The sequence below is a fragment of the Pollicipes pollicipes genome, unplaced genomic scaffold, assembly GCF_011947565.3.
Source record: "Pollicipes pollicipes isolate AB1234 unplaced genomic scaffold, Ppol_2.1 Scaffold_6686;HRSCAF=7923_pilon_pilon_pilon, whole genome shotgun sequence".
Taxonomy (NCBI): domain Eukaryota; kingdom Metazoa; phylum Arthropoda; class Thecostraca; order Pollicipedomorpha; family Pollicipedidae; genus Pollicipes; species Pollicipes pollicipes.
Window position 1 is genome coordinate 43,591,063 of NW_023596921.1, and position 20,942 is coordinate 43,612,004.

The 20,942-nt window shown below is 47.8% G+C and overlaps 2 non-coding genes across 2 annotated transcripts; both read right to left on the reverse strand.

The window, feature by feature from the left end:
* Positions 1-1,399: 1,399 nt before the first annotated feature.
* On the reverse strand, positions 1,400-1,471 carry TRNAG-UCC (transfer RNA glycine (anticodon UCC)). Its single transcript has one exon. It is a non-coding gene; the product is annotated as a tRNA-Gly (tRNA).
* A 10,207-nt stretch (positions 1,472-11,678) lies between these two features.
* On the reverse strand, positions 11,679-11,750 carry TRNAG-UCC (transfer RNA glycine (anticodon UCC)). The gene has a single exon. It is a non-coding gene; the product is annotated as a tRNA-Gly (tRNA).
* Positions 11,751-20,942: the final 9,192 nt, after the last annotated feature.

Sequence of the window (20,942 nt, forward strand, 5' to 3'; positions counted from 1 at the left end):
ATTGTCTACCGCATTATGGGCGCGGTGCGGTTCTGACTGCCGATAAATGCCGTCTTTACTGTTATGGTCCTTATGGTTTGGCATCTCTGATAGCAAAAAGATCTGCTTCGAGGCACCTATTCTAGCCATTGTCTCGTAACAACTGTTAGCCATGTAAACAAGAAATACGTTGGCATCATCGCAAATGGTTTTAAAAGACGTCCCAAAATGACGTCTTAAGACACTCATATACCTTCCAATCACCTCAAGATACGTCCTGGTATGCAAAGAACGTCTTGAAGGTTTTTGAGGCAAAGGCCGTCTTCAGCGTCTCCAGAGGGCGCCGAAATAACGTTTTGATGTCACATGAAAAATAGGTCCTCAAATCCTGTCTCAAAAGACGTCTGGACGGAAGCTAAAAAGAAAAGAAAATGGCGCTGTAACCTCTTGTTAACCTCTTGTTATCGCGTCTTAAAATTCATTCAGTTGAAAACATTACGTTGCGGTTAGGGGTATGTTCCACAATTGAAGGTATTCAAGCAGGCATCTGGTATACAGAAACATGGTTATGAGCACTTGTACACTTTCGAATGGAAAAGACTGCCCAAGACAAGACGATTTCTGAGTCAAGCAGATATCCTCCGCATTGCATTATTGGCTACTTCGTCGTACTTTTCATAACATTGACTGAGAGGAAATTGAAGACTGTCATGTCTGGAAATCGTATTCACGAACGTCAGATAAAAGCGACTAGACAATGATACTTTGCTTTCGCCTGGATCACCGCACAGCCAGTGGAATAACAGGATTTCAGTGACGTTATTATTGCTCCATGGATGCCTGGGTGATCTTGAACTAGTCTTCTCGAACTTGTCTGCACATGTTCGCGGGCGTGTAGCTCAGAAACTTGGCAGGCTCAGGTCTTAAGAGCAGAGCTGTAAACTGCACCAAGTGATCTCAAGATGGGTACGCACCTAATGGTGCAACAACTTTTCCCTCTCCTTTAATACCTGTATCTGTGTGAAATCTGTGTCAACCATTCCAGATCGACACAGCATCACATCATCGGCGGCAATGGTTGTGGGATGAAGCATGGATAGTGGTCAGAGACATGTGTGAACAATTTGAAAGCTGTCGTGCGCTGTTTATTCCGTGTTGTTGCATGGCGCATCCACTAAAGTACTGCAAACGACGCATAAGAGCTTCCGTCTGGTTTTTGAACACAGGCTAGTACATGGCAGCGATTGTAAGGCCTTAAATAGTGTCTGTACTTATGCTGCTGAACGTGCGAACACTTCTTATGCCCTTGAAACATCAAGCACATTTTACTCTGTCAGTGCGGAGCATCAGATGATGCATGCAAGTGTACAACGCAGGGCCTACGGTCTACTGAGATCAAAACTTAGCTCGAAACCATACGTGCGATGGCCGGGAATCGGACCCGGGTCAACTGCTTGGAAGGCAGCTATGCTCACCACTATACCACCATCGCTGCAATATACCACGCTCGTTGCAAATGCTGCATATAACGGTCACCAGTACTTGGTTTTCCTCAAGAAAGGCAAGTGGGCCAGTGAGTGCCAGACGTAGTGATTACAGGCCGTCATGACTGGAAATCGCATCCACGAAAGTCAGCTATTAACGACTAAATACTTATATTTTGTCTTCGCCTTGATCACCGCATGACCAGTGGAATAACAGGATTTCAGTGACTTCAGTGACTCAGTAACTAGAGACTCGTGTGAACAATTTGAAAACTGTCGTGCGCTGTATATTTTGCATCGTTGCGTAATGTATCCACTAAAGTACAGGAAACGACGCATAAGAGCTTGCGTCTGGTTTTTGAACACAGGTTATTACAAAGTAGCGATTGTAGCGCCTTCAAATGGTGTATGTGCTTCTGCACAATGTAGGGAGCTGCGAACACTTCTTATGCCCTTGAAACATCCAGCACATTATACTCTGTTAGTGCAGAGCATCGGATGATGCACGCAACTTTACAACACAGGGCCTGCGGCCTACTGAGATGTGGTGGGACAGTGAAGTATCTGACATATCTTAGTCACCAGCCATTTTAAATTATACTCTCTTCCTTCTCATTTGTAGTTGAAAGGTGGGATAAGAGCACTTAAGGTCTACCTTGGTACAATCTAAATTTTATAGCTCAGGTATTTGGATCACTGCTTTGAAACAATGATGCTAGCCAAACAACGCTTTGCAGGAGATGACACTGACATGATATATTAGGCACAGTATGCATGGGGTTAAAATTAGGGAGAAATGACACAGCTCATATAACAATTTTAGCGTATATGCGTGTTAACGCGGAATCAACGTTGTGGGAGGGCGGACTTTTGCGGGCTGGATATCTTGCTGGGCAAGCGGACCGGGCTGTGGGCAAACATGTTGGAGAATGCTGCTTTTCCAGTGTGTATTTAGGATCGTGCAAGATATAATAGTGGATATTTTAGAGAGACTGGACTTACGAAATGAGGCTAAAATGTATGTTCACCACGTAATATATCAAGTAAATGTCACCAGCACATGTAAAAGGCTAAAATGTGGTCACTGCTAACTTCGGCGTAGAGTATTGCAATCTGTGACAGTTGTGCACAATGGTGTAACACAAAATAAGCTGTCCGATTACCAATCTCAGAGTTATTTCAAACTTGAAACCAACCTGCCTATGCGATCGCCAAAGGTCAATGTCCTTTGAGCGTGACATCAGACGTCGCACATGGTAACATCCTCACATGCTATTGCCATATGAGTTCTAAGTGCGTGCAAATTTGGAAGAAATTCAGAGGCGCCGGGCAGAATTTCCCCTATTTCCCCTCTTGTGACTGGTGTAGCATGAATGTCGCCATCGTTCTTTACCACTTTTCTAGTCACAGCTTTGTCTACGCGTGGTCCAATGCCTGACATGCAGGCTATCAGACAGCAGTAAGACATGCAGTCAACGAAAAAAAAGATGCAAGCCCACTACGAGCATTCAAAGAGCTTTGTGTGTTGACCAGCCGGGCAAAAGTCCTTGATGAAAGCGTAGGGCAAACCCCTTACCGAGGATAATTACCAGGCAGGATTGCCACTTCAAGTCGGGATAAACAACCGACAGCGGCGGTTGTGCCTAACTTCGCGTGTCGCACGGTGACCACAGGTCAGTCTAACCCATATCGTGCGTCCCTGGTCTCCGGAGCTGAGTTCACACGCCGCACCCATCGCTCACACTCTCTCCCATGCGGAATCCCACAAGCCGAGCCGACCGTTCAGCCGCCAGCAGTGGTATAAAATGTGAGACACCACCACGTTTGGTATCACTTGGTCCCACACACCCTACGGCACAACATGAAGGCAAGTGTTCAGAAGGTGGAGCAGAGAACTGGTCATAAAGTTTCCACTACGTATGTGAAACAAAAGTCGCTGTCTTCAATGTGTGTTCGACGGAAGGGACCAAAGGAGTCTTTCCATGATACTCTAAAGGAAAACACTTCCTTTGCCAGATCGTTATTGTCTACAATACTGCTGCGCATTATGTCGGCATTGTGCTCTAAGGGGCAGCAGTAGTTCTGGGGGACATCGACGAAACAGCGGTCTTGATATACCGTCTGCAGACGTGCTCAGAAAAATATCACCGGCAATACTCAGCATTTCGTACATGAAGGCATGTCTGTCATCGATAAAGCCAACGTATTAACACAGTAGGTAGCTACACATGTTTAACGACAGTTAGCGCTACAAAACATGGGGCACGTTTTCAGGTCTTCTTGGTCGTCGCTGTTCTGGCCGTTGCCGCCGCCGACAACGCCCCAGGCTACAGGGCCCCGGCCCACCATCAGACCACCTACGCCCCCGCCCCCGCTCACCGCCAGCCCAGCTACGCCCCGGCCCACCAGCAGAGCTACGACCAGCCGCCCAAGTACCACTTCAACTACGACGTCCACGGCTACGGAGACTACGAGCCCCAGTTCAACGGTCAAGAGGGCCGTGATGGCTACAGTACCCAGGGCTCTTACTCTGTTGTCCTTCCCGACGGTCGTACCCAAAAGGTGACCTACAACGTCGCTGATGCCTACTCTGGCTACGTCGCTGACGTCACGTACGAGGGTGAGGCCCGCTACGGCCAGGCTTACGCCCGCCCCTCGTACCACCCGCAGCCCAGCTACAAGCCCGCCGTCAAGTCGGCTGCGTCCCACTACTAGAAAACGAGCTCCAGCAGACATGAAAACTGGTCGAATGTAGTTATGAAATGATCGTTACTGAATATATCGCGCAACATTCTCTGACATCTTTGCACCGATAGCACCAGCCCCAGTGGCTTTAACCTCTGATGGATGGAATCAATAATATCAAACGCTGAAGGTATCTATGCAGGCAGTTTGACCTTCCCAGACAACTTAAATCGCCATCCTGTCCTTGATCTTGCATTTTTCTCAGTAAGTCGCTATGTGCTTTTAAATTTCGCCTTGACACTTATTAGGTTCAGTTCAACGCCTGGTACCAAACATGGGCGCGGTCTCTCTCGCTCTCATGTTCAACACGCTGTTAACATCAGAGCCAGGCCCACAGTGCATTGACACAGCCTGAACATTATGCTGAAATTCTCTACTGTATTAGGAACACGATGCGGTACTGACTGCCGATAGATACTAATATCTTTACTGTTATGGTCTTTATGGTGTGGCATCTGTGGTGGCATAAAGGAGTTCTTCAGGCATCATGTTTGGCCATTTCCTCGTAACAACTTTTTAGTTATGGCCGTAAAAAGTAGGTTAGCATCGTCGTAAATGCTCCTGAAAGACGACCCAAAATGACGTCGGCAATGCATCCATGTACGTTCTAATCACCTGAAGACGTGTCTTCGTATTATGCATAGGACGTCTTACGTGTCTCAAGAGGACGCCGAAAAGACACTTTAATGGCACATAAAATGGGTCCCGAAATTCTGTTGCAAAAGATGTCTGGAAAGAAGGTTAAAACAATTGAACATGGCGTGATACACATCTCTTGTGACCGCGTCTTCAAATTGCACCAGCTGGGAACGTTACGGCACTAACGGGTATGTCCCACAATTGAGGATATGGAAGCGACTATCAGACATGGAGAAACCCTACTCACTTAAAGCTATTGGTGCGCTTTTGAGTGGAAAAGACTGCCCTAGACAGAACCATTCTCTGTCAAGCAGATGTTTACCTCATTGCGTTATTAGTTACGTCACCGCATAGCCTATGGAATGACAAGATTTCAATGACGTTATTATGGCGTCAGGATGCCTGGGTGACCTTAAACTAGTTCCCTGGAACAGTCCGCACATCTTTGCGGTCGTGTAGCTCAGAAGCTAGAGAGGCTCAGGTCTTAAGGGCTGGGCTGTGAACTGCACGGAGTGATCTACAAGATGCGCAAGTGCCTCATGGTGTAGATCATTGTTCTATCCTGCTACCTCTATATGTGTGTGGTCTGTATAACATTGCCAAATAGACATATGACGCCAATGAAATATGCGAAACAAATCGAAAATGGCAGTTATCAGGCTTTGTGAAATGTAAAAAGAGTTCTTTGTGGTGAGAGAGATGTGTGGACAATCTGGATGCTGCCATATGCTGTTTATTCCGTGTCGTTTCATGGTGTATCCAGTAAAGTACAGCAAACAGCATATAAGAGCCTGCGTCTTGTTCTTGAATACACCTCATTACAGAGCAGCAGCTGTGCCGCGTTGGAATGGGTTTTGTGCTTATGCACAATGTGATGAGCTGCGGACACTTCCTATCACCCCGAGACATCCAGCATACCTAGCTCTCTCGGTGTACACACATTGGATGATGCATGCAACTTTAGAGGACTGGGTCTGTGGTCTATTGAGATGGGGTAGGACGGTGAAGTTTCTGATATATTTTGGTGACGAGTCAAGTTAAATCCCACTCCCTACCTTCTCATTTGTATTAAGAACCTGGCATCACAGCGCATAAAGGTCTTCTTTAGTACAGTATAAATGTTGTAGCCCAGGTACTTGGATCACTCCTCTCTAAACAATATCAGTGATGTCAGTCAAACAATGTTTTGCAAGAGATGGCACTGATATGACATTTTAGGTACAATATGGTTGGGTTCAAATAAAGGTGAACTGACAAAGCGGATATTATCATTGTCAGGTATACGCGGGTTGATGCCGGCCTAACATTGTAGCAGAGCGGGCTTTTGCTGGCTGCATGCCTAGCGGGCGGGGACGTGCCGGGCTGTGAGCTAATATTTTGGAAAAAGCTGCGTCTCCAGCGTGTGCATGTGTGTGTGCGTGTGCAGCTACGAGCCCCAGTTCACCGCTCAGGAGGGCCGTGATGGCTACAGTACCCAGCAGGGAGTTAAAATCGCTTTTGAACTAGGGTGGGAGTGAAAAATTCCATCGCAAAAAGACCGTGCGGGAGTTAAAAAATCAATTCACAAAAGATGGAACTTATGAACTCGTGACTGATGCTTTCGCAAACAAAGACATCTATTCAATGTTGGCATGGATGTAAGATGACGAACCTGATAATACTATTTCGTTTTTCAACATCTTAGGCCTATAAAGTGAAACAGAATACATTAACGCGCGCTGGAATAGAAGGGGACCGCCCGAAGTCTTTTCCCGAATGGCTTCTGAACGGCGTGGCGTAGCCGCGCCAAATTTGGCATAGCTGTAGAAAATTGTATAGCAGATTACTTGACATACCAATTTTAGATGTCCCTTGTACGATGGCTGACCTACAACAGGTCAAAGTAAGCCCATAGTTTCAGAGAAGGCAATTTCTAGGAAACCGTTCAATCTGATACGATAACAGAGTGCTTGACGAAGACATACATCTCTGAGATGCTTTGCTAGACACCACAAATATTGAATGAGCAAATTGCGTTGGCCTGAGGTCAGGTATGAAGGTCAGACCAAGGTCAAAACCAACCTGATTTATTACTCTAGAGCTTGCTGTATGGGTTAGTTTCTGGTGCTCATTTCGAATTGACTGACAGCTGAAACCGCAATATACATCTCCAATTGACTTCTTAGAGGTGAGAACAGGCCATTGACCTAAGATGACCCGCGTCGAACTTTTTGTTTTAGGAACATACTGCCTAGCGTAATCTTTGTCGCTTATTCAAATGCAAAACTCGAACAGTCTTGTATCATTTTGGTCACCATGTCCTTCAAAGGGTCAAACAAGGTCAATGACCTCAAATGGGCTTGTGACCTTTTGCTTAGGGACAGTTGCCTTGGTTCTGGGTGCGCTTTGGAGACCAAACTGGAATTTGACTTTGTTTGACCTTATTCGACCCGAAGATCATGACCTAAGAAGCTGAAACCTTAACCTAAGTGAGTTCGCGTATAGGTCAAGACACCCTGAAATTTGGTGCATCTAGCTTTCTTAGTTCACGAGATCTCACAGCGGGGTTCAAATTGAACCCCCACACCCTAGCGAAGGGTGTCTAGCCGGCCAACCGGGCGCGTATTAAATCATAGTAATGTCATGGCAGTATTATGAGCATAACAAATTATTAACACCAATAATTTGATGCTGCACTTTTCAATTCCCTTCCACAGCACTTTTAAAACAAAACGAAGCAGAGGAATTCAATAACAATATAACAACAGAAAATTCAACAAGCATAAAACACTCAAACAAAAAAACAATATTGGACTGCTACACACCAGCCCATCACCAAGTCAAACACAGTATACATACTTCTGGGTTCTGTCAAGATGGGGTCAGGGAAAAAAACATAATGTCATTGTTTCTTAAAAAATACTAATGCTTATTTCCTTGAAAGTAGCCTATGCCTAACCTAAAGAGGTCTTGCATCATCTCATCCTATATAACCTGTTCGCATCACAGCAGCAGTTGTGAGTCACTGATTCTTGCACAATTCCTATTGCCACTTGCCATGCACTTGACCAATTTAGCCTAACTTAGAGTAGCCCATATAATGCACATCATCTCAACTCACCTATCTGTTGACACCAGCACTTATGATAAAAACATGATACCTAAAGCTTGTTTTTAGCTGGTTTCAACTTGAATTTTTATTCAGTTCATTTGTGAATGCTGGTTGACATCAGATTAACTTGACAACACACAAATCAAAACACTTTAAAGCACTTTAAACAACTTAATTTGATTGTGATGGTTAACCTATGGCAAGGGCAATAATGGGTATGCTGCACAACACAATCTCTCTTCTCCAAAAGAAACATAACTTTAAGATGACCATGCCAGTATTACTGCTTGCCTTTTCAGCTGCAGCAAATGCATTTATTTAGGCTTGTTTATTCATTTTTAATCACAAAGTTTGAGGTGTTGGGTTCACATTTTAAATGGGATGGTCTGACGGTTTGTTACATACTAATATTTAATCATATCATAAGTGCTATGCAGTTTAGATTATCTCCGTGTTAAAGACATAGTGCATATATACAGTACAGTCATTTGACGTTCAGCAAACCACGACAACTATAGAAAACATCTGGTTAAAGCAGCCGTGAGGGAACACTTAAATAAATTTGGGGACAAGTAACCAAAAATATGGAACAAAATAAGCCCATTGCATGCTTTGTGGCATCATAATTTGTCTTATGACAAAACTGGATGGGTTAAAACAGAAAATGGCAAACTATGGTTACCAATCATGTGTTGAAAGCAGGTAAAATAAGTAATTACTTGGTCTACAGGACACTCACTGGCTTGTTCTTTCACCCCACCCCCCTCCAAAAAAAGGAGAAAAAGCAGTACCTTTTGCATGATCCGCTGGCAGATAGTCATCTCACTTTCCCCCAAATATAAATATCAATCATCCCCACCAACCTGCGAGATTAAAATGCCAAGCAAGTAAGAGGTGTCCATGCCAAACATATCCAGAAGGCAAAATTTCGCCATCAAGCACTTCTGTATTAGCTGCGTCAGGTCTGCCCCAAGGCTCTATATGGCAGCATTAGCTTTGCCTTGCCAGGTAGCCTGGTGAGTCAGAAACTCGAAAGGCTAGACTTATCGTTATTGAGCACCGCCATGAACCAAGGAAATGGTTAACCGAAGGCTAAAGAGGGCAAAACTGCGGTAAAAATAAGCTCCGTGCTTCAGATCACCTCCTTCATTCCCTGTGAATTGTTCACGCTTGGGTGCATATCAAACAAGTTTGGGCGGCTGGCGAATTAATCCAATTTATGTTTGAAATACGTACAAGTTTGCAGTTGGAGCATCTTGCAGAGAAATTGGTCGAAATTTTAGGCAACAGATGGTGCCTCCAAAGACAATCAAAAAGAAGGGAAGAATAAAGTGGTATCACACTCGTTCGATACGAACAAAAACAAAAGTATCTAAATAAAAATAAAGACTGGTACTTTGCCCGCAGAATTGTGTAATCAGCTGATTTGACTTAAAATCTGGTAATATAAATGCCCAAATGGTGGTATTCATCTGGTAAGTTTAATTTAAAAGACATTTCTTGAACTTTTCACTCCTGCATTTCGGGAGTGGTGCAATTTAGTGGTCAAGTTTCCTCGGCAAAAAAGAAATACGTGGAGTAAAGTTGTTTACCAGGCCTTGCTGGTGTTTGCTCCAGGCTCTGCTTTCGTGGTGTGGTGATGAGACCAAAAGTATAAGGGATGCGTGAAAACCCTGCATTTGACGCACAGCTGCAGATGTCGGCAGTTCTAGGACACTGGTACCCAGGGCTCTTACTCTGTTGTCCTTCCCGACGGTCGTACACTGAAGGTGGCCTACAACGTCGCTGATGCCTACTCTGGCTACGTCGCTGACGTCACGTACGAGGGTGAGGCCCGCTACGACCACGCCTACGCCCGCCCCTCTTACCACCGCAGCCCACTTACAAACTCGTCCACGAGGCGATTGCGTACAACTAGAGCGACATCGAGCAAAAAAGTAACTGAAACGCCGGCTAGAGCTGGTAAATTTTGGCTGGGTGCAATGATGAGCCAGTTGCATGTACTTTATGGAGTGATTGTTATTCAATACATATACCGATAAGCTATGTCATTTTTGTGCAAACACACAGAACAAAGTAAAAGCACGTGCACAATGTTCACGCATACGTAAAGGTGGTGGGTAGCGTGAAACGTTAGACGTTTTGGTGTTAAGGACAAGGCTGCTAGCTGTACCGAATGATCCTGAAAACGGCTATTTCAGGTGGCACCCTAAACAAATGTGAAACACCTTTTAACTTTTATACTGGGGCTCCGTGAGCGTGAACAGAAGCAGGACTGAGAGCTGAACACCAAAGCCCACACATCTCAGGCGGAAAATATCTTAAGAGAGCTACTATTGTGTATGTACAAAGTACCGAAAGAGCCTGTAGGGGATACATGACTTCGCCATTGATGCCATTGGTGTCTTGAGACACTGATGTGGAGCTTAGTTGTATAAGTTGGAGGCCAAAACGCACAAAGTAATTTGGTTGGTTTCACGCCTTCCAATCTAGCATTTGCAGCCAATGATATTCACCCATGTCATTAAGCTGTCTGAAGCGGAGAAGTGGCCAAGTGTATCTCGTACTTCATCCTTTGCGTTTCCGTTCGTGCTTTTGTAACATATAATTCTAAGCCCTCGTTATATAGCAGCATTCAAGGTATATAGCCTTGCCGACATACAAGGCATAGCATATATAGCAGCATTCAAGGTCCCTGACAATGCGGGACAGGTGTCTTACTCATGCAATCAGGAGTGTGGTGGGATTTCATTGCCCTCAATGGAAAACATGATAAAAACAAGGCTAATCATTCGTGATTTCAGATTCATAAGTCTTGGCTCCGCACCATATTATTTTCAGGCGTGAATGAAAACCCGTCAATACCAACTCGAAGCACTTCATCTTCACCGTTTTGATACCCTTTTGGGGGTCGTGGGACAACTTCAAGGGATCGATCAGGACCAAGATGGCTACTACAGGACAGGGAGACACCGCACACGCTACGAGTCTTACTAGACTAGTTGGCGGAATATTTTCTTGGAAGGCCACGTCAGCCATATTGCGGGCTTTTCACTGGCCCAACTTGTCGCCCATGGACTATGTGCGGTGGAATTACCTCAAGGGACCACGTCCACGTACACAATCTAGTGACCTTTCAAGATCTCAGCACTGCCTTCATGCTTGAGATGAGACAGGTCATCGTCAACAATATCGAACGCACGGTTACTTAATCGAGCGGAAATGCATCAGAATTCAGGAATGTATTCAGTGGTCCCGATTTGATGGACATGGCATCACTGGTGACTGTCACCGTCGCTTATCGTGTTTTGCGACTGAATTGCCAGTCTAATGCCAAAATAGTTATGATTGTGCGGCAAACACACGTGCCACTGATGAGGAAAACTTAACTGAAGTTTTATCTTGACCCCTTATCAATGCCCCACATATGGCCGTCTCGGAGGAGGTCCCTCGACGACGCCTTGTCCCGGCATCGAGTCCCGCTCTTCCGTTACCAAGCGGGAGTAACGGCCACATTCCGGTCGGAAGGAATGTGTACGCAGTGTGTTAGTTGCAAGAAAAATTGCGGTGGGGCAATTTTAACCAACGACGTGGGCGATATCAAGAACACCGAGACTAGGGTGGTATCGGGTTGATGGTGTGTTGACCACTCGCCTCCCTCTCACCGCTTACGCGTTGGCCATTGACGGGTTAACAGTGCGCCGTGTGGGGGATGCCTCCTCTCGGATCAAAAGCACGCGTGCGATGGCCGGGAATCGAACCCGGGTCAACTGCTTGGAAGGCAGCTATGCTCACCACTATACCACCATCGCTTGCGATCAGTGCAAATGCTGCATATAATGCTGCACCAGTACTTGCTTTTACTTAAAAAGTGAAAGTCGGCCGGTGAGTGTCAGACGTAGTTATTATACGCCGGTCTGTCGTTCGACGTTTGACGAAATGACGTTTACAAGACAGCTATTAACATTCCAATCACATGAAGGTGGGTCCTGGTATGCAAAGGGCGCCTTGGACGTCTCGAGAGAACGCCGAATGGGCGTTTTGATGTCACATCAAAATAGTTCTTCAAATTCCGCGAGAAAAAATGTATGAAAGGCACCTAAAAGGCTCTGAAAGTAGCGTTGCGTGTCTTACACTATCCTTTGATGACATCCTCTTGCCATCGCATCTTAAAATTCCGCCGATTTAGAACGTTACGTTACGTTGAAAGGAATGTTTCAGCTTTGAAGATATCGAAGCAAACATCATATATGGCGATGCTCAATGCGTCAAGGTTTTTTAACTACGCCATCGTGCCTCGAACAACATTGCTTGATAGCCAATTGACCGCCGTTATCTCTGGAGACCGTGCTCACGAACGCCAGATATGAACGCATCGACCATTTTTGTATTCCCCTTGATCGCTGCCGGTAGCGCCGGCAGGAGGGGGGCACGTGCATCCCCCCTAGGTTCCGAGGGGCCCTTTCGGACCCCTCAGGGTCTACGATTGAAACCTGCTTTGAGCGCTTAAAGGGCCCGAAAGACCGACCGGAGGTTGTTTTGAAGGGCCTGGCCTTGCGGGTCAAGAACTTTAATGTCGTCCAGACGGCCATGTGCGCTAATCCGGGGCCCCTGAGTCAATAAGAGCTTATATGTCGATCAGACACCACCAATTAAGTATAGTCGGCACCGTGTCGGTATGGCCTGGTAGCCCATTCCCAAGCAGGAACAAAGCAGGAGCCGGCGATTTACATTGTTCGGGACCCCAGCGTCTGTCAGGGGTCCCACAGTGCCTCACAGGGGGTCCTGTGTTGGCAAGGAGCCCGAGTCGTCCAGGGGCAGTGTTTGAGGAGGCTTGAAGAGCATGGAGGGCTCACCGGGACCGGCGATCAAGGGCCCAATTGGGGGACTTAATGGCACGAAGTGCTGGTAGAGTTTCATTCAGGGGCTCCAGCCTGCAGGGATGGCTTTCAAGTGACAGTCAGACGGCCCTTTGCGCCTATCGAGGACCCCGTATTGATATGGGCCCATATGTCGGTCAGGCACCATCAGCAGCGTATAGTCAGCTCCGTGTCCATATGGGCCGGGGGTCAACGTCCCAGTCAGATGCAAAGCCGGGGCCAGCGATTTACATTGGTCGGGGCCCCTATATCTATCAGGGGCCCGCAGTGCCTAAAAGAGGGTTCTGTGTTCGCAAGGGGCCCTGAGCCCACCAGGGGCGCTGTTCCATGAGGTACGAACAGGGCCCCGGGGGCCCAGCGGAACCAACGATCAAGGGCTCAGCTGGAGGACATGAAGGCCCGAAGGGTTGGCTCTAGGTCACGTAAGGAATTGAGGCCCGAAGAGCCGTGACCTAAAATATCAGCCAGAGGTTCTTTGCATCGTTTGAAGACCCGTGAGACAATGCCGGTGTCTCGGTTGGCCGAACAGTAAGCTCGCTGTCAGTCAGAACTTTGGGCGCCCATTTCCCTAGCAGGGAAAAGGCCAGGTCGGTGGTTTGCATTGACAGGGCCCCCTGCAACAATGCCGGGCTTCTGCATCGGTCAGGGGCCCAGTGCCTCACAAAGTGTGTTATGGCGGTCAAGTCTCAAGTCAAACAGGTGAGCATTTGGTCAACATAGACGGACGACGGGACCTCTTGCCCTCTGACAAAGAAGAAAATATTAAGGCTTATGATGAGTGTTCACGTCGAAACAATGGAAGGGTCCTGTGCCAGTCGAGGCCCACAATGCCGGACGGCGGGCCCTCCAGCCCAGTTCCAGCATGAGCCCGTTAAACCGAAGCCCGAGACTTTTCCGCGTAAGAAAGGGGCCCCTGTGATATGATGCATCTCTTTAAAGGTTTCCGGATCGACCAGGGGTCCCGCATCGTGTCGTCAGAGTGGAAGGCGGTAGACACCCCGCGGTGGGACGGCCCTTTAGGTCCTGACCGGGAACAAAAATGTTCCCTCTTAGTGTTCTACTCAAAAGACCCCTTGCCTGGAAATAATGGGTACCATCATTGTTGAAAAGAGTGGGTCGACATGAGCTTAAAAACATACATTGTCATCCCATGTTTGCCTGAGAACGTTCATCCTTTTGCAGTATCGATTAGTGGAGCAACCTACGTCGAAATGTTTGAGCCTGCTCGCCCCAAATCTCGCAGGCAAGGACAGCGATGGTCTGGGTTACAGTTTGCGGAAAACCAAACGGCGTTTGCCACTGTAACACCACGCGCCCCGCGCGAAAACGACCGTCTTAAAATTGTAGTTCCGCATGCGTTTCGAAAATAATTCGCTCCGTTCAAAGAAAACACTGGACGTTTTTTAAACTTTGACGTTGTTCTCAAAACAGATGAACAGTTACAGGAACACGAAAAAAACTGGAGATGACCCTATCAGTTCTACCGCGAGATCCAAGCCAGCGTCACTTCACGATGCTGTAAATGCCAATGCGTTATTAACACCAATCTAAGAAATTGCACAGCAAAATATGTGCCTGGGCGACCTTCTAAAAGTGCGATTTATCCTTCAGAGGTACGTTTTTCAGATGCGTCATAATTTCCGTCGGCCCGTTGGCGACGGCTTAATATAAGCCACAGGACCACCGTTGTAGAGCCAACATGGGCTGGGAGACTGCAACGCTTGGCGTCGAGGTTTATGTTTCTAAGATCTGCTAGCGCGCATGTTCAAAACTACGCACATAGCGAAGTTATGACGAAGCTTCATAACTCCTTCTTAACTTCTGTCGGTTTAGAAGGAGTCGACTAGACCATTGTAAAATGGGGAACACCGGCGATGCATTTCATGCATTTGTTTAACGCATATTTTTCAGTTTATGAAGTATAAATTTCAGTCAGAATTTATCTCGCGGTAGCTTTTGGCTTCTGTTCAAGTTATACAGGGAAAGGTAGACCATAAATGAAAAGCATGCCCTCAGTAAGAAATGTGCCACATCTGACGATTTTTTTTTTGGGGGGGGGTCTTCCCCATCAGCGGGCTCTTTGTCAACCCTGTGCCCCCACCCCTGCCAAGGCTCTGGCTGTGCGAAAGCTGGGTGATCTTGAAATAGTCTCTCCCAAATAGACTGCACGTCTTCGCGGGCGTACAGCTAAACAGGAGGCTTTAGGCGGGGCTTTGAACTGCGTCGAATGATCTTCAATGTCTTTTCTGTTTAAGCCCCAATACAATATGAAACACTCTCTTAAAAAGTACACCATTTCTGATGTATAGCTATACGTAATGTTTCAATAGCGTCATACATGTCTGAGCGACTTTCAGATTGGCAGCGCAAAGTAAGCTGCGCGGGATCGCGCGCGTCGAGATCACAAACAGGGGAGCTTAGAGTCTGAAAAGAAAACGTGACTGTAAATCGCAGGGAATGATCTTGAAAATGACTCTGTAAGTTCAAAACCCCACGCAAATGGGAAACCATTCCCTTTAAACCGGTCACTACTACTACGTTGTGTCTTGCCTTCACTTCGTTTCTGAAAACGCTACTTTTCTTTCTGGATGTGAGAGGAATAAAACATAACGCTCATCACCAGTTCAAAGCGATTGCCCAACCTTTGGGCCCTATGTCAAAAACATACCCTCGTGAAACCTCAGGGTCATTTGCGTATATTAATAGCACCGGGCAGTGTCATTGCAGCACGATCAAGATGCATTACTCAGCCCGCTTTAAGTCTGTTGGCTCAAAAGTGACACCGCTTCCGGTGTGAATGACACCAGTACAAAAGAACGTTTGTGAGTCGGGCAGCAGGCAGCACGGGCCAGCTACTGAGAAGCGCATTGGTTGGAGTTTAAACCAGTGTGCCACTCTAGACCATGTGATGCTCAGTTTCGCAAAGGCAAAGTGCACTTCGGAAGGAGTCATGGTGGTAAGCGTCAAATGGAAGAAATAAAAGTTGTTAAACAATTGGACAAATTAGTGCGCTGCAAATATTGCATAATAAACCCGTTGGAAAAAAGCTAACTGAAATGTTTAACTTTCATAGTGTGAAAAGAGCATCCAAGAAAAGCTCCTCCAGGAGCGGTTATTTCAAATCCAAACTCCGAGCTATTCAGATAGTTTTGAGAAAGTGCGATCTATCGTACACTAAGTGAAACGCACAATAAACGTGGCACGCTCCCCTTTAATTAATACCTTGAAGCCGTACGTCCGCCAAGAGCGTCCACACCGAGATGTGTCATCAGTAGCAAAACCAAGTGAGACAAAGGAATGCCTTGGTACTGGAGCCCAAAAAGTACGCGTCATTGCAAACGTTTTTTCCTTGCAAAAACCTAAGCTGGTGAGGCGCGAGCGGACTGTAATATCGCCGTAAACCAACGCCCGGCATTGCAGTCACCGCATGCTGGGAGGTGGCGGCATCGCCGTAAACCAACGCCCGGCATTGCAGTCACCGCATGCTGGGAGGTGGTGGCCAACGCCGTAAACCAACGCCCGGCATTGCAGCTACCGTATGCTGGGAGGTGGTGGCCTCGCCGTAAACCAACGCCCGGCATTGCAGTCACCGTGTGCTGGGAGGCGGCGGTCACCCCAGGTAACACCGAACTGCGAGGGGCAAGCGATACAGAATAACTTAACCCATAAAAACGGTGCTGCAGAGCGCTACTTAAAGTGATACATGAGAAAATGTGCCGTTTTAGGTTCCAATATGCGATTCAGACGTTTATTTCGATCGACAACGGAATATAAATCGTGTATATAAACAAACCTCGGTCGCTGTAAACAAGAGCGTATTGATGATTCCCAAACACTGCACTGCAATCGGTACCTGGAGCTTTACGTACGACTCCTATGTGTGCCCCCTTGGTAGAAACCAATGATCTCTCTTTAGCCGCCAGGTCCCAAAAAACTTTATTCATGTAATCTTTAAGGCTTAATCGCTCATCAAGCGCCCTTCTAGCCCTTGTTTTAGCAAAACTTCGGAAAATTATAAGCCGGCTGCACTTGGTGACACCCCCACGGTGAGAATTCAAATGCATCGACTCTCAAATCAAGCGACCTCATGCGTGACATCAAATCAAGATTAAGCATGCTCAATGCAAGTCATTCGTTTTACACGTCTTACCTGACCGATGCATCCAACTTTAACACGTGCGCAGGTGGCCGGCTAGATACCCATACTCGGGTGGGGGTCAAATTGACCCCCCTAAGATCTCGGGAACTAAGAAAGCTAGAAACACCACACTTACAGGGTGTATGAACCTGTACGTGAACTCACGTAGATCAAAGTTTCAGGTTCCTAGGTCATGGCCTCCGGATTAAAAAAGGTAAAAAAGGTCAACTTCCAGATCAGTCTCCAAAGTGCTTCCAGAACCTAGCCAGCCGTTTCTGAGCAAGAGGTCACGTACTCATTCAATTAGCGACTTGTTCAGCGACGAGTTCCGACTTCTCTGAATTGTGTCTAGGTGACTTATGAACCAAGAACATCGAGAATGACCTTCATTTTGCAATATCATGTGACCTCTGAGGCGCAAAGCTGGTTCAAAGGACAAGGAATTCGATATCTTAAAACATTACCGGCCCATTTCAAGGCTGCAAGCATCAAAATATTCACAAGCGCAAAGGCAAGTGTGCGCTAAAAAGTCTTGACTTTTCAAGGTCACCTTTCTATGTCAAACGCAGGGTTCAATGACGGGAACTCAATGTTACCCAAAAATTACCGGCAGATTTTAAACCTACAAAAACGGAATGTTCAACACAAAAAACAGCGTCCGTCAAAAAGTCCTGACCATTCAAGGTCATCATATCCTACAAGGTCAAATTCAGCCTAAAGGGTCAGGGAACCCAATATCACCCAAAAAGTACCGACCAATTTTTAACCTGCAAAGATCAGAATATTCATCACAAAAAATAGCGTCCGTCAAAAAATCCTGACCTGTCAAGGCCAATCTTCAATGTTAAATTCAGGCCAGAAAGAACTGGCGTCCGCCAAACTAGCCCGTGTCCTTTCAGCCCGCGTTTGACCTTCAAAGGTGGCTTTCAGAGGTCAGAACTTTTCCACGGACGCTGGTTTTTTTTCTGTGGTGAATATTCTGACAGCTGCAAGTTTGAAATCGGTCGGTAATTTTTTAGTGATGTGGAGTCCCCCAGAGCAGACTTTACAGACATATCGGCACCCCAGAAGCGGCAATCTCTCATGCCTGTCAGCATGAAGGGATGAAGTTTGGACGCATATAAAACAATACTTAAGAGTTCTGTCGTTTTGTTGTTGTAGACATTTCATCATTCCCGAACCGTGTCCAAGCCTCCTTCAGGGGACGTAGGCTCCAGGCCACAGACATGTCTTAAAAGGTTCTTGGTAGACGAGCTCACCGCAGGGTCGGCCATGTTTGTTGGCCGCTTCCTCCCAGTCGGGGCCGGTGAGTCCAGCGCGGACGCCAGGGACACCCGCGCTGGGTGCGTCATCAGCCATCATACCAGACGCCGCCAGTTCTGGCGTGGGGAGTGCGGTGCAGTCATTACCCGGGCCGGCTAGCTCGCCAGCTTCTTAGTCGTGGCCGCTCCAACACTCGGCCACTCTTCTCTACATCTCCCATGCCCGCCCCCCCCCCCCCCCGCTGTGTGGGGTCATAGCGGGAAGCCAAATCCTCCTCCCTCTCCCAAGAGTGCATCGGTTCTAAACGCAGCAAGGCGCTGAGGAGTCGCGCCGCTCAGCTGGAGGAGCAGCGCTCCGACCTGGTGATGATCGTGCACTACCTCAGCCTGCACACGCCCGACCGGCTGGCCACCGCGCAGCTGTCCAGCGCTACCTGGCCGACCAGGTCGAGCTGGCCGGGTCTGTGGCGCGTGACCCGCTCAACTGCGCCGTGTTCGAGGTTGGCCCGGCGGCGCGACCGCCCGCTGCCGCGCTGCAGCTCTGTCGATTGCGACTAAGCGGAGTGAGGGAGGGAAGTGGTCAGGGGACAGGGCGACTGATCGGCGGGGGAGGGAGAGTGGCTGTATCGGTGCGACTCGATCGAGACCGGGACAGAACAGAGGAGAGGCTGTGTCTGCCTGGCACTGGCGATGCAGGTACAAGCGTGAGGGTTGAGGGTGTTGTCGCGACTCGGGGCTGCCGGGTGGTGTGTATGTGTCCAACTCTGTCAGATGTGACTGGTCAGGGTAGAGAGGTTTGCTGTCCCGATCCGACGAAGTCAGCCGTGGCTGATGAGGGAGGGGGGGGGGGGGGGGGGGCTGTCCCGGTACAGCTCTGTCGACCGTGGCTGATCAGGTACTGACGCGTCTCCGGTCTGATACGGGATGATGTACTCTGGTCTCCTGCGTTCCGGTCCGGTCCGGTCCGGTCCAGCTGGGGCTGGAGCTGGTGTGCTCCGGACGAGCGGTGTGCTCGTGCCGTCGGTCCGGAGCCGGGGGTCACCATGGGAGACACCAACCGGACAGTGACCGGGCAATACGTCAGATAGTCGGGCCCTCTTGCCGGCCGTGACGCGCGGTCCGTGTCTGTGTGTGTAGGGCAAAGGGAGGCCAGTATGGTGCGGCGGCCGACGCCGTTCGGAACCTAGTCCATGTTGTGGCTGTGTGACGCGTTCGCAGCTCGTGGCTCTCGAACTGCATCGCTTTCACGCTCGGCAAGCTGTCAGCAGTTTTAAAAGACGCCGTCTTCCATACACAGTCGTATGTGCGTGACGCTTCGTAGCCTGTTTGCTCGTTTTAGTTTTGCTTTACCCTCCTACGTGAAATGATACCGTTTTACTATTCATTCCACCTTCTGCATAGGAGTGGGGTGCTGTGCGGGGGCGTAGGCGCGCCTTTGGAAAGGTCCGTGCACCACACGCCCCCGCCCCGTCCCTCAGTGTTCCCAGCCCATTTAATTATGTCTCTGCTTTTACGCTGACGATAACGAGATGACCTCGTGCACCTGGCGGTACGGGGCGATGGTGACCGTCTCGGAGGAGGTCCGTCGATCACGCCTTGTGCCAGCGTCGGTTCGTGTTGCGCGGATTTCAGTGACGTTATTATTGCTCCATGGATGCCTGGGTGATCTTGAGCTAGTCTTCTCCAACTTGTCTGCACATGTTCGCGGGCGTGTAGCTCAGAAGCTTGGCAGGCTCAGGTCTTAAGAGCAGAGCTGTAAACTGCACCAAGTGATCTCAAGATGGGTATGCACCTAATGGTGCAACCACTTTTCCCTCTCCTTTGATACCTGTATCTGTGTGAAATCTGTGTCAGCCATTCCAGATCGACACAGCATCACATCATCGGCGGCGATGGTTGTGGGATGAAGCATTGATAGTGGTCAGACACATGTGTGAACAATTTGAAAGCTGTCGGGCGCTGTTTATTCCGTGCTGTTGCATGGTGCATCCACTAAAGTACTGCAAACGACGCATAATAGCTTGCGTCTGGTTTTTAAACACAGGTTAGTACATGGCAGCGATAGTAACGCCTAGAAATAGTGTCTGTACTTACGCACAATGTAGGGAGCTGCGAACACTTCTTATGCCCTTGAAACATCAAGCACATTTTACTCTGTCAGTGCGGAGGATCAGATGATGCATGCAAGGGCCTACGGTCTACTGAGATGTGGTGGGACAGTGAAGTATCTGACCTATCTTAGTTACCAGCCATTTTGAATTATACTCTTTTCCTTCTCATTTGTAGTTGAAAGGTGGCACAAGAGCACTTAAGGTCAACCTTGGTACAATTTAAGTTTTATGGCGCAGGTATTTGGATTACTGCTTTGAAACAATGATACTAGCCAAACAACGCTTTGCAGGAGATGACACTGCCATGATATATTAAGCACAGTATGTATGGGGTTAAAATTAGGGAGAAATGACACAGCTCATATCACAATTTTAGCGTATATGCGTGTTAACGGCGACTTAACGTTGTGGGAGGGCGGACTTTTGCGGGCTGGATATCTTGCTGGCCAGACGGACCGGGCTGTGGGCAAATATGTTGGAGAATGCTGCTTTTCCAGTGTGTATCTAGGATCGTGCAAGATATAATAGTGGATATTTTAGAGAGACCGGGCTTACGAAACGTGGCTAAAATGGATGTTCACCACGTAATATGTCAAGTAAATGTCACCAGCAC